This window comes from Peromyscus maniculatus, chromosome 9, assembly GCF_049852395.1.
Source record: "Peromyscus maniculatus bairdii isolate BWxNUB_F1_BW_parent chromosome 9, HU_Pman_BW_mat_3.1, whole genome shotgun sequence".
NCBI lineage: Eukaryota > Metazoa > Chordata > Mammalia > Rodentia > Cricetidae > Peromyscus > Peromyscus maniculatus.
Genome location: NC_134860.1, coordinates 64,719,753 through 64,734,396, shown reverse-complemented (window position 1 = coordinate 64,734,396; position 14,644 = coordinate 64,719,753). Strand labels below are relative to the sequence as shown.

General features: G+C 44.5%; 1 long non-coding RNA gene across 2 annotated transcripts; it reads left to right on the top strand.

Moving 5' to 3' along the window:
• The first annotated feature begins 2,262 nt into the window (after window positions 1-2,262).
• LOC143267177 (uncharacterized) lies at window positions 2,263-12,989 on the top strand. 2 transcript variants are annotated; one of them, XR_013042084.1, is made up of 4 exons: window positions 2,263-2,383; window positions 8,491-8,580; window positions 12,129-12,311; window positions 12,701-12,989. It is a non-coding gene; the product is annotated as an uncharacterized LOC143267177 (long non-coding RNA). The 2 variants fall into 2 exon arrangements; XR_013042085.1 differs by lacking the exon at window positions 8,491-8,580 and having other exon boundaries at window positions 12,701-12,986.
• Window positions 12,990-14,644: the final 1,655 nt, after the last annotated feature.

The following is a 14,644-nucleotide window of genomic DNA, read 5'->3' as shown; positions in this document are numbered from 1 at the left end:
CCAATTCCCTCTTTGCCCTCTTGTCCTCTCTTTGTGTCTCCTCTGCTCCCTGTCTTCCTCCCCACCCCCCACTCCATGGTCAGGTTCAGTCTGCCTCTGGCTCTGCTCTCCCTCATATCTACTAGAAAACGGCTCCTCATCCGTACCTTGGAGTGGTCATGCTCTCATTTTCACTCACAAAGCCCCTCACTCACTGTGGTGTTTGGGGGAGTTGGAGGTCTGTGCTCTCCTCATCATTTTACGTCAGAAAAGCAGTGATCGCGCACGCGCGTGCCTAGGTCCTGCCCAGCTTATCTGAGGCTGCCCAGTGTGCCCACCCTCTGGAAGGAGGGGCCTGGCCGATGAGTTAGACAAGACTATGAAGATGCCAATTCCCACAGCACCAGGGACTGTAGGTGAGGGGCCCACGGAAACAGGCCAGTCAGTTAGCCTCTCCTCAAGAGAGATAACGAAGGGACATGAGATGGAAATAGGCTAGAAAGGAGATCCATATGCATATCCACAAATATTATGGGGAGGTAATCGCTCTGCTCCTACACGAGTCTGCTGCTTTCTCCCCGTAGAGTTCACCAAAGTACAAACTGGACAGGCAAAAGCACCAGCCGCAGACACCCTGCTGACTGGGGTGTGGCTCGGAGGTGTGACACTTGCTTGGGCGTGCGCACCGCCCTAGCTTCCATCTCCAGCTTTGCCCACGAAGCTGTCCACACCAACACCCAAAGGAGCCACTGCTGGTGCGGGGCTGTGGAGAATCGCTTTGCCCAAACTACTGCAAGGATGCTGCTGCCTCAGGGTTTTTAGAGCTCACTGGCTCCTCCCTTCTAGCAGCATACACCCTGTGACTGGCTGGCTCATCCTTTGCTTCAGGGCCTCCCTCAAAGGAACAGAAGCATACAGTTTGCTTTATAGTGGGAAACTAGAAACACAACATGGTTAATCTATCAGCAAGAGAGTCTGCTGGATGACTTGCCCGCCCAGTCACCAATGACAGAAGTCTGGGCTTTCCGTGGCCCACTTTTAGGTACTTATCCTTGAGGTGGTCTGTGTGAGGTTGGAAATTCAGCTCTTTGTGCTGCTTCAGAGGACAAGGATCTCCTTCTGAGCCCAAGAGCTCATAAAAAAACAGCAAACAGCATAGCACTAAAACATCATGATTTGATTTTCTTTTAAAACAAATGAGTAAACTAGGAAAATGTTGCATAGAGATTTTCTCCGTATTGAAACATTCCCTCTAGGAAGGGAGGGGATTCGTGAGACTCAGAAATTAAACATATTCCACACGACGTCTAGGGAAGCTGAAACACACAAGGTTCATGAGAACCCCTCCACCCCCCATCATGGGTAAAGACTGAAAGGAAGGCTCTGACAAGCTGGGTTGTTGGGAGGAGACTCCCAGGCCTGTGGAGCTGTCTGCACTCGTCACAAAGAGAGCCCCAGGGTGGCAGTTTTGGGGAGTCACCCTCACCCGTGCTCATGTGAGCTTTTCAACGATACAGCTGCATCTGAGCCATCCCTGCCCTTCTAAGTAACCTCAATAATAAGTCATTGGTTCACCAAGTTGGACTTTGGTAGAACTGTGACTTTGGTCTGTTGTAGGGGTGAGTAGATGCACGTGTGTGTCATGTCTCCCACTACAGAGAGGAGATCCATATGCAAATCCACAAATGTTATGGGGAGGTAATCACTCTGCTCCTACACGAGTCTGCTGCTTTCTCCCCGTAGGATACTAATAACTTCTGGTTTCCTTTCCATAGATAAAAATTCAAATCACTGAAAACGCGACAAAACTGCTTCTCCTCCCTCCTCATTGGTGGAGCCCCACAAGCAGAAGGAAACAAAACGTACTAATCTTTTTCTCAACCTCTTTCCTTTCCCCCCAGAGGACTGTCTAATGCAATCTTTTTCCTTTTTTCCCCAATAAATCATCATCCTGGTTGTTCCTGATGCAGAGTAATTCTTGGCACCTCCTCTGCCTAGCCGCTGCCAAAGCCACAGCTGTGCTCTGTGTTCTCAACGCTCGCTGCACCTCCCTCCCGCCCTGAGATGCCAGGAGGAGTGATTTTGCTAAAAAACAAATCAAAATAGCATCACTCGCAGAAAGTTTTGAGTGGTTATTGTCAGCACTTGCATTTGGGTCTGCAGAATTCTGTCCAGCAGAATTCTCGGGCATCTTCGTACATCTTGGGTTCTGAACACTTTGAACGCGCACGCGCGCGCCCTCCTGTAGTTATCCCTAAAAACCAAATGTAAAATTTTACTTTACAGGCACAAAAAGCAACGCTCAGCTTCCATTTTTCTCAAGCCCACCCACGTGGTACCTTCATCTGCCTGTGGTACCTTCGTCTCCCTGTAGTAACCTACCTGCTGCAGCCATCTATCACAGGTGAAGTGGCTTAAACAATATGTACTGGTGGGAAGTTTGGGGTGAGAACGTTGGCAGAGTCAGGGTCTAGTGAGCCTCTCTTCCTGGCTTGACAGCAGTTACCTCCCTACTGTGTTCTCTCACACAGCAAAGAGCCAGCCCCCTGCTTCTTTATAAGGGCTCCAATCCCTTCATCAGATTCCAACCCTCATGAGCTTATCTAGTCATAATTACACCCTAAAGGCCACATTGTGGTGATATGGTGTACACCCCAATAGAACTTATCTGGGGATCAAAGGTCAGAGCCAGCCACTAGATTAGACATAGAGGCCAGACAATGATGGCACACACCTTTAATCCTATCACTCGGGAAACAGAGATCCTCGACTTCTGTGAGTTCAAGGCCACACTGGGAACTGGTGTGATACCTCAGTAAAAAAACCCCCACTCTATCCCCTACAGACAAAGAGAAGCTTAAACCAGGATTCCTAAGTGTAGATAAGAACTTAGACCCCTTTTCCCCAGGTGGCTGTATCTGCTACAGGGACTTTGGAAAACACTGAGTCAGGATATTCGACCAAAAGACTAAAAAAAGGGAGGGGGGTTAAAATAAATTATATGGTCTGTGCCTTTAAGAACTAGCCTCACAAAGAAAGGGGAGCGCTCCTTCCAACCTCCCAATGTGCCATATCCCCATCCGAGATCAATACCAATGATTTCACATATAACATATGTGAATTATATATAACATAGTAATATAAATGACTTCATAGAGGACACACAGGATCACACACACACACACACACACACACACACACACACACACACACCTTATGCTCTCCCTAGACCTGTTGGCCTCTGGCTAGTCTGGCACCAGTGGTGACTGGAGGGGGGAAGTGTCACCCCTGTTTTGAGAAGGAGAGACCCCTTTGTCTCCTGGAGTTCCCTTGCTAACTGTGCGAACGATTCCCAACTTTCACTGTCAATACGCTCCAGTGCCCACGTCTTCATATAGCGTTTGTCCTTCACATTGCCAATACTGAGTCCAACAGTTAAAGAGATCCAACTCTATTTTCTATGTCCCCAGTACATTTCCCACTAAGTATAAGGCTTTGGAAACTTACATTCACCATTTGTTTAAGTGAAGCTAAGTGTTGTGGTACATGCTGGTAATCCTCATACTTTAGAGGTTAAGGCACAGGATTACGAGTTTAAGGCCAGCCTGAACTGCATAGCAGCATCCAGGCCAGACTGAGCTTAGAAGGAAGGTCTTCTGCCTCAAAAAGACTGTTGTTCAAAATCCTGCTGTTTGGTGGGCCAACTCCTAAGTGCATTTCCGGGTAGGTACTAGAGACGGCCCACTCTCTACTGTGGAATACTAAACATTTAAGCAAAGCTCTGGAGTGATAAATATCTGCTTATTGGCATTCATAGATGCTTACTCTTCACAGGCCAGATCTGTTCAGATTTTTAATTAACTTAAATGCTTATTGCCTGGGGAGTGCTGATGTGAGCGAGTTAGTCTTCCAAATGCCTAGGGAGACTCTCAGAGTTAAAAAAAAAATTCAGAATAGAGATGAAGGAGGCTCAGAAATGGACCTGGAACCATGTTCTCTATTGGCACCGCCAGAAAACAAAACCAGGGACCAGTAAACACGGGATTAAATGTTCCCATTTATTTTGATAGATACCAGTTCGTGTTGTGCTGAGAGTTTTGTGGAGACATGAACTTTAAATCATGTGTCAGGTACATGTGGCCATTCCTCATCCTGACAAATCCCAGGAGTCAGCTCTTGGTACAGTCGGTCACCAGTCATGGGTATAGTCTGTAGATAAAGGGCTGACTCTCAGGTGAGAGCTGGTGCCAACCACTCACTCAGTAACAAGAAAAATTGATGGAATACTTGATATATTCCAGATACTGAGTTACTGGTGCTCTCCAAGGGGACATAAAGAATGCTGGTTTTGGAGGACAATACCCACACAGATGTTGAAGGAAAGTCTTTAATGTATGAAGGAGATTGACCAAGACACTCATGGAATCAATGAGAGGGGCATCCAGGAGGGCAAAGAGATATGGTAGGAGTCTCTAAGTGGGAGGGAGTTCAGAAGAGCCTGGGGGAGAGGGAAGCAGGCCACTCAATCCAGAGGCTCTGTTCATGTGCAGGTAGATTTTATAAATAAGAAGATTATGCTGTGCCAGGTGTGGTGGCGCACACCTTTGATCCCAGCACTCTGGAGGCAGAGGCAGGTTGATCCCTGTGAGTTCCAGGCTAGCCTGGTCTACAAAGCAAGCTCTGGGACAGCCAGGGCTGTTATACAGAAAAACCCTGTTTCAAACCCGCCCCCCACAAAAAGGAAAAGAAGAAGGAAGAGGAGGAGAAGGAGAAGGAGGAAGAGGAGGAGAAGGAGGAGGAAGAGGAGGAGAAGGAGGAGGAGGAGGAGAAGGAGAAGAAGAAGATGATGATGACTCTTTGAACTTCTTTATTTTGAGACAAGATCTCACTACACTGCCCAGGCTGGCCTTGACCTCACTCTGTAGCCCACACTGGCTTTGAATTCACAGACTTCTTACCTCCCTAGTAATTGCAGTCCGGTGCCACTGGACTCAGTCTCTGCACTCTGCCCAGTTCTGCATCTTTCTCTTGGCTGCTGCTCATGCAAAAGGAAGCTTCTCTCACCATGGCTGAGAACAGCCTAGGTCTATGAGTATAAACATAAATTTAGAAGGCAATTTGAAAGCTCAGCCATTTAGCAAAAATGAACAAACAAACAAACAAACAAACAAAAACCAACAGCCAGTTCTACCCTAGGGTCCATGACTTCCCAGGCACGGCTTTGGATCAGGATTACGATTACAGTACCAGGCATGTCCTAAAATCTAATCAGAAAGTGGTTAGCTACCCAATAACAGTTGTGCCATTGTTATATCAGTGGGTACATCGCATGGGCATACGGATAACATTAACTGGATTTCGTGGGTTCTCTAAGTCAAAAATCAGAACAACAAACCACATTGGGAGGGGCATATTGTGAAGGGCATGGGGAGGAGTCAGAGGGGAAAATAGAGGCTTTGATATGATCGTATTTCATTGCATATGTGGATGAAAGTCTCAACAAATAAGGAAAAATTTAAAACATTTTATGATACATTTGAATAGCCCAAAAAAAGTGGAGAAAAAATATCCTATCCATATTTGAAAACTGTTATTCAATTTGGCAAAGGAGTCACTCATGACATCCATAAATGTGAAGGGTCACCTCTTCACGTCTTTACTTTTTAATATAAATGACATTGTCAACCAACATTCATGTCAGGACTGCGCCTGAAGGGCATGTGTTAAGCGTTTTGTTTTTGTTTTTGTTTTTTCACTATTACTCAGATGTAATCAGAGAGCCTGTTATACAGGGCCCTCTAGGGTCAAGTAATGGCTTTTATATTTTAAATTCTCAAATAGAAAGCTATTAGAGGGTTTAAAATAGAAGATTTCTCTTCACAGGGGCCATTTTGGTAGCTGAGAATAGAGTATAAGAGAAGCAAAGTGTAAGCAGAACTGGGTTAGGAGAACAGACAGTGGTGTTCAGGAGGTTTCCTGGGGCACAGGTGAAAAGATACAGTCAGGCTTGAGGTCAATCACCAGAGTCAGGTCAGCAGGTGTGCTTCCGGTGGTTTAGGTGAGGCTTAGGAGAGAAGGGAGAAAAAATCTCGGACTCCAAGGTCCGAACAACTGAAAGAACAGTGGAGATATCCAATGAGATGTCGATCCATGTGTCTGCTTCAGACACATTAAGTCTGAGATGCCCACTGGACACAGAGAGAAATTCTTCCAGATGAACTTAAGGGATTGTGTTTTAGCAGAACAAAGAGATGTCAGAGGAACTATTCCTGGAGGAGCCATGGTGTGTGCGTCATTAGTGTGTGGTGGTGGTGGTGGTGGTGGTGGAGGATGTTTATCAGAAATGCAGAGAGCAGACATAACCCCAGCTGACCTGGGTGACTAACATCTTGGACAGTGTCATCTGAGGATGATGAGCAGTGAGCCACTGTCAGAAAGGCTACACTTTTGTTTTTGTCTTGTCACGGAATTTTTAAAGAAGGGGGAAATTTCAGCTTCTTTAGAAGATGTTGTCCAAGGTCTGGAATGATCATTCTGCTGAAGAAGCTTAATGAGGGTGGGCAGTATGGTGAAGGGAAGCCATCACCCTCAAGGCTTCGCTGGCCTACAGTAAACTCTCTAGACTCATCAGTGTGCAGTCCCTCTGTTAGTGACTTAGTCGCTGTGACTGGAGAGCTGACCAAGCAGCTGCATGGAGGAGGATTTATTTTGGTTCACAGTTTCAGAGATTGCAGTCCATAGTTGCTTGAGCCTGCCCTCTTGGGCAAGGTACTATGGTTGGGGGAGTGTGTGGCAAGCAGATACACACTTCATGATAGACAGAGAAGACTCTGGGACAAGACAAAGCCCCAAGAACCTGTCTCTGGCTGTCTGTTTCTTCCAGAGACCCCACTTTCTGCTTTTCATCATCTCCCAACAGGGCAGTTTTATGGCTACCAAAGGTTCATGAACCCATGGGTTAGTCAAGCCCTCACAATGAAACTGTCTTTAAAAGATCTTCAAAGACAGTCTCTGAAATACACTTTCCTTGGGTGCTAACTAGCACTAATGTCCTGGGCTCTTACCCATTCCTCTTTGTTCCCCTCCTGTGATTCCAGGATCCATTCTAGTGATAACAAACCCTGCTATGCTGATCCTAAAGCTCAAGACTGGCTTCTCTCTTGGGAAAACAGGATGACATGGGAAAAGGGGATAAGGTTGAAGAAAAGGAAGAAATGAATGGTAGTGTTTGTGAAGAAAGACGCAGGATACCCGTGGGGTGGAGACACACAATACCACAGAGAGGCCTAGAGAGAAGGGAACAAATGCTACACAAAGATGGGGTAGACTCAAAGAATCTCCCCAGCATGGCTCCTGACTTGCAGAGGAAGGCATCAGTACCATGGACATATCTTAACAACTAACTCAGTCCTGTGCCTTTCCAAAACTCATCCAAAACTCCTGCTTAATTCTCTTGATTCAATAGCTGCCTTGGAAATCACTCATATTGGCCATTATCTGCTCTTGTCTTCACCTGATCCTTTAGCTTCAGCTTGCCTCTGCTTCAGCTTACCAACCGGCCTCTGCCCTGTGGTAAAGTCTATGGAAGGTGCATGTGATGGCCATTTTTGGTTGTCAACTCGACTATGTCTGAAACTAAACTCTGAAAACAGAGGGCACAACTGTGAGGGGTTTTTTGCTTGGTTTAAAAGGGTAGATCCAGTTCTAGTTCGGACCTTTGAGGTAGGAAGACACAAGCCTTTGATCTGGATCTTGAGGTGGGAAGACACACCTTTAATCTTGGCCACATCTTCTGCTGGAAGCCTATATAGGGATAGGGAAGAGGAAACCTGCTCTTTGCCTGCTTGACCTTGCCTTGCAAGCACATCCATTCCATCACTGGCATAGGAGGCTACTTCTATGGGATTCCAGTTCATACTGAAGACCAGCTGAGACATCCAGCCTTGTGAACTGAGCAACTACTGGACTCTTGGACTTTCTGTTCACAGCCAGCCTTCACTGGATTAACTGGACTGCAGTCTATAAGTCATTCTTATAAATCCCCCTTTATCAATCAATCAATCTATCTGTCTGTCTATCTACATATATATGACTATATATATGTATATATATAGTCATCCTATAAGTTGTATTACTCTAGAGAACCCCGATTAATACAGCACATTTCTCCCCCCATCCCAACATAGGCAAAGGCACCTCCTGCCACAGTGAGGAATACACATTGCTGTGTTGGGCAGAGTGAGGTCTTGCAGGCAGTGAGTCTTCCAAGCAGTGGCTCAGGTTTATTTGTTCACCAGAAGATACGCAAATGTCAAACAAGTGGCGCACAAATGCGACTCCATTCTTTCTCTAAAACTGTCATTCATCCAGATCAGCGTCACCTGGTGATGGGACTGTACCTGAGAGCCTGCCCATTATCTTTTGGGGAAAAGAGAAGTTGCCCCAGTCATTGTTTTCCTTCCACTTTGTTCTTCCTCTGTTTATTCTCCTCTTTCATTCCACTTGTCACAGGGAGATCCAGTTTGCAGAATGTTTGGAAGAGAATGGGAGAGAGGCAAGTGGAAATGCAGCAGACGGTTTTGGAAAACGGAGCACTCAAGGGTCAGGCATTAAAGATTGGCTTTCAGTTTTCTTTGGTATTTTTAAATATCAAATGTATTTCAAGTTTTGAAATATTTCAAAAACTAAAGGTGATGCAGAGGAGACCTCTGGAGGTGATAGGCACGGTCATTGCCTAGACTGTGGTGATATGAGGGGTGTGTACATATGTCCAAACTCATCAAGGTGTGTACAAGTGCATGTGGGTCTTGTGTATATCAATTATATCTCAATAAAACTGTTTGTTGGTTTGTTTTGAAGGAAGCTGGCATCCTGGAGAGATGGCTCAGCAGTTAAGAGTGCTTACTGAACTTGCATAGGATTAGAGTTCAGTTCCTGGAGCTCAGCCTGGTGCTTGGCTGTGGATCTCTGCATCTGCTGCCATCAATTACTGGATGAAGGCTCTATGATGACAGTTAGGGTATTCACCAATCTGATAACAGGGGTAGGCCAGCTTAGGCACCCTGTCCACTATCTCTAGTAGTCTAAGCTGGGGTCATCCTTGTGGATTCCCAGGAACTTCCCTAGCACCGGGTTTCTTCCTATCCCCATGATATCTCCCTCTATCAAGATATCTCTTTCATTGCTCTCCCACTCTGTCCCTGTTCCAGTTCAACCATCCTGTTCGCTTATGTTCTCATTCCCCATCCTCTACCCTCTACTGCCCCCCATCACCCCCGGTTTATTCAGGAGCTCTCATCCATTTCCCCTTCCCAGGGTGATCCATGCATCCCTCTTGGGGTTCTCCTTGTTAGCTAGCTTCTCTGGAGCTGTGAATTGTAGTCTGGTTATCCTTTGCTTTACATTTGGTATCCACTTATGAGTGAATACATACCATGTTTGTCTTTCTGATGAGCTCTAGGTATCCAGGTGAAGAGAGAGAAGAGGGATTCTATGAGCAAGTGGCATTAAGATGATGATGGGGAAACCTGCAGAGACAATCGAACCAAGCTAGTGGGAACTCATGAACTTTAGACCAGCAGCTGTGGAGCCTCCATGGGACTGGACAGGGCCTCTGTATAAGTTAGACAGTTGTCTAGCTTGGTCTGTTTGAAGGGCCCCCGGCAGTAGGATCAGGATCTATCCCTGGTGCATGAGCTGGCCTTTTGGCGCCCACTACCTATGGTGGGACACCTTGCACAGCCTTGATGCAGCCGGAGGAGCTTGGACCTGCCTCAGCTGAATGTACCAGGCTCTGCTGACTCCCCATGGGAGGCCTTACCTTTTCAGAGGAGGGAATGGGGGATGAGGGAGGGGAAGACTGGAGTAGGGGAGCAGGAGGAGGGAAGAGAGGGGGATCTGTGGTTGATATGTAAAATGAATAAAATATTTCTTAATAAAGAAAAAATTAGAGAGAGAGAAAAAAGAGTTCAGTTCCTAAAATCCACATTGGGAAGCTAACAATTGGTGACTCAGCCCCAGGGGATCCAATGCCCTCTCCTGGCTTCTGTAGACACACACACACACACACACACACACACACACACACACACACACACACACACACACAGAGAGAGAGAGAGAGAGAGAGAGAGAGAGAGAGAGAGAGAGAGAGAGAGAGAGCATACATTCACATAGACACATACATCATCATAAATAAAAATCTTCATTTTTTTCTTTAAACAATGGGAGTTGGAAATGAGCTTTATTTTAAGCTGTATTCATTCTTTCATTGAATGCATGAAGCATCCACTGTGTGCCAGCCCTGTGCTGGACACTGGCATATAAGCGAGTTCTCATCTCTGATCCCTCACATTTCTCCCAGAACACACAAAAAGCACAGGAAGGCGTCAGTATGGAGCTGTGATAGCAACACTTATGATAGGGACACTGAGCGTCATGGAAACCACAGGAGGAGCTGGCCTGGCCTGGGGGTGGTCCGGGACTGTGACTCATACAGCTATCAGTGAGAAGCAGAACAGCCTCCCCCACAGACTTCAGCTGGAGGGGGAAAAATCAATTTTGCTTCCCATCACCATCTTATTCACACATGAGTATGCCCTCATTCCTATTCACCCGCTCCTGAAGGCTGCCTCTTTTCAGGGGCTCCAAGCACAGTGATTAAACAAAGGGGATTGGAGAAGGGCAGACAAAGCGCGCGAGAGTTTCATTCTCTGTAAATGCCAGATTTTCTGCATCAGTGAGGCTGCAGCTGTGACAAGCATCAGGCCCTTTCCTAAGGCGTGTATTTTCTAACGCACCATGGAAAGAAAATATTAATAATATCGGGGGGAGGCAAATGGGCTCAATTACTACAAAATCTTGTGAGTAGACAATTTTTCATAATAACAGGAATTCGGCATGTTGAGTAAACATAGAAAATTATATTGTTAAAATAAAGTATGGTCACATTTTCTGCTTTAATCTACAAGCATACAAAGAATAAGTCCTATTAAGAAATTTACCCTGCTGTTTCACACGAGTTTCTGAATAAAGTCGGAATAGCTGACACATAAAGACTGACACATTTCTATACAGCAGTCACTCTATTCGGATGAGATACTTCATAAAGTGTCATTTTACCTAACTGGTTATCTAATCTCAGGGGTCAGCCCAGAAATTATGTATATCCAGGTAACACTAAATGGACTGAGTAGGTTGTATTTATATATTTAAAGGACAAAGCGGGGGTGGGAGGGATGAAAGAGAAGGGGGAACATGCAATTATACATTAATTCTTTAAAAAATTAAAAATTAATTTAAAAATAAATGTAAGGAAATGTTATATTCTATGCATGGCAATTAAAAACTGAACCCCCAATCAATCTTCTTGGTGTATGGACTGTTGTGGGGGAGACTGCTCACACAAGCTGTTGCTAGAGCATGACATGCATATCTGATTCACACCAGACTTAATCAGCATGGGCTGGGGAATGTTTAGTCACAGACCAGACACAGATCAGTAAATTAATGCCAGGTTGGTAATTAAAAGTGTTTCCTGGGTATGGATGACACCTCTGAACGCAGCGTGAAATGGATCCCTTTGTATTCTACCCCATGCTCTTTCCCATCATGCTTTTGGCCTTTAGTCACAGAGGGATTGATGTCTGCTGCAAAGAGCCTGGAGTTAGAAGATCTATCTATATTCTGGTCTCGAGACTACTGGAAGTTATTTGACCTTAGGAAAAGGATAATAAAGTCCTAATGTTCAGTTTGATTTGCATAACTAAAATTAAGATGCTTAAGGCAGGTTTGGGAAAGGACCCAAACAAAGGCATGTGGGTAAGAGTGCATGTGAAATGTCCAATAGTCATGTGCAAGTACGATTGTATTTGCTAATAAAATCCATGTTGGAATTGAGTCAAAGGATACTGAAAACAGAATTTGCATTTATAAATGCATAAAAGCAAGCACAATTGAAAATGTGTGTCCATGTATATGTGTATAGGCAGTGAGTCTTCCTTACACAGGAGTATTCATTTACTAAAGAATTCTATATCCGATGCATACAAAGACCTTGGAGGAATATAGATCCATTCAAAAGAAGTAGTTGCTAACATATTTAGTTAACCTAGGTTGAATCATTTTTCTAAACAAATGCTTCGATGCAGAAGGCTGATAAATGGGATCCTTGTGTGAGGACTAGAAACACAGAATGATGGAGAAGCTTTGTTAATGAACCTGTATCCTGAAATAAATTACAGAAGCATTTATAATGAATTCTGGTTGGAGATCCCAGGCAGAACAAGAGGAGAAGCCAGTATAAGAAAACACCCTTGATTTGGAGCAATCAGGTAATTTTATTTATTTTTAATAATATCTAACTTATTTAGTCTCTGGAAGAGGGGCTGTATCCATGCCACAGAGCACATTTTGATGGCAAAAGAAAATCTGTGAGAGTCTGTTGGTTCCTTTTACCGTGTGAGTCCCTGGGAATGCACTCAAGTGGTCAGACTCAGCTGCTGCCACCTTGATCCACTGAGCCTGACCCTGGCCCTGAGGAAATGATTCTAACAATGCCTTAAGACTTTGTTTAAATTCTACACTTTGTTTTAAATATGCTGTCTTTAGAAGACAGACATGTGTATGTGTTAATATTTAGTATGGTTATTCTTGTATTATCAGAAGAGAAATCTCATAAATAATAATCACGGGGTAAAAAATGCTTTTTTTTTCTATCCAGTGCTCATGTTTTCTGCTCACATCAGCAGTGGCCACGAGTGCATTCTGTGTGCCTGAACCTGACAGAGGATTAATTATATCCCCACGCAACGTTCATTTCTCAGATTATTTGGGAGATATTTGATGTAATGAGACTCAGAAGCTAGCCTCTTCCATTTGGGAAGTGTTTTCAGAAATCAGTTTCCAGACTTTAGCAGAAACATCAATCAACTGCAGCGCTCATAAGAAGGTAAGGGGCGGGCTTTCCCTGTTCTCCCTCCCAAACACAGTCACAACACTGAGCAAAACCGAGAGACAACCAAGGACTCTCAGTGAGCAAGGAGGAGATCTGGTTTGGGGGGGGTCGCTGGACTGGAGACTCAATGCAGGGGTACTGACTCCCACCCCCAAGAAAGGAAAGCCGTCAGACCTGGCTCTTTATGTCGCCAGCTGAGTAACTGAACTCAGGCCAGTAGGCTCATTCCTTCTCTGTGTTGAGTAAATGATCCTCTGATGGTATCAGGTGAATTCAGTCTTCTGCAAGAAGGCTGGATGGAGTTGAGAAGGCGTGTTTTCTTCCCCCACTAGCCTCAGACATCTGCAGCAGTGAAAGACAGAATTGACCATAGACACCTATTCCTGAGTCATCTCAACCTAAGACCTTTGAGACTCTCCCATTTGGGAGGCCCAAGAGCTGGCAAATGGGTTAGTGAAAGGATTTGGCTATAGCTAATGGCCAGGTCCGCTGTCCGGAAGACAAGAGAGTGGGTAGGTAGATCAGTTAGATAGTAAACACAATAAATGGACAACCTAAGAAGACACTTGGACCCAATTCAATGCCCCAGGCTTAAAAGTTACTTGCCCTGCCCAGAATTAGGTGTCCAGTGAATCCTGGCAAGAGCCTAATGCATCATTCCTCCACACAGAAGTCTGACCTAGAACGGCCCTTCCTGTCTCACAGGTGGCAGCAGCTGAGATGCATAGATACCCCCAAAAGGACCTAAAGAGCCATAAACCCCAAAAATGCTCTGAAAAACGATGCAGTGGGTCTGGGGGATTTCCCTGCTGTAATTATGGGAAATGAACAGATTAAGGGCATGGACTTGGAAAGAAAAAATATCAATAATGTTGTTATTTGTAGATAATGTTGATTGTCCACATGGAAAAATGTTTAGAAGTCTACACACACAGACACACAGACACAAAGACTTTCTCTCTCTCTCTCTCTCTCTCTCTCTCTCTCTCTCTCTCTCTCTCTCTTTCTCTCTCCCTCTCTCTCACATACACACATACAAACAAATAAATAAATCAGAAACAGTGAGTTCAGCAAGATACACATGATTTTCTATGAACTGACTGAAGTCAATCATATCCCTCCTGCCTATAATGGACATACAGAAAATATTATGTATAACCACTTCAGATAATAAATACATACATTTATTAAACTTAACAACATGTCTTAGACTTATATGTGAAAATTTTAAAATATTAACAAAGGAGATTTTTTTAAAAAGAGCTAATTAGAATGACATTCTGAGTACAAGACTCAACACAGTCAAGTTGTTAAATTTGTCAAAATTATCTACATATTTAATGCAACTTGTATCAAAATTCCAGCATGTCTTTCCACTATTTATGTAAAAAGGTTTAGGTTCTAAAATAGTTAAAATTTAAAAACCATCACAAAGAATAAAATACAATCATCACTCTACTCGGCATGAAGATTTGCATCATGATAACCTAGGCCATCAGGGCACAGTGGTGTTCATGTAGGGAGAGACACATAGTTGGCTGTGATACAACACACTATCCAGTATCCATACCATGGCAACACAGCTACCTCATTTTGACACTGATCAAAATAGTTCAAAGGAGAAAAGAGAGATTCTTTTCAGCTAATGGTACTGGAGCTATCCAACATCTATAAGCACACAACAGAAACCTTAACCTCAACCTAGTGGAT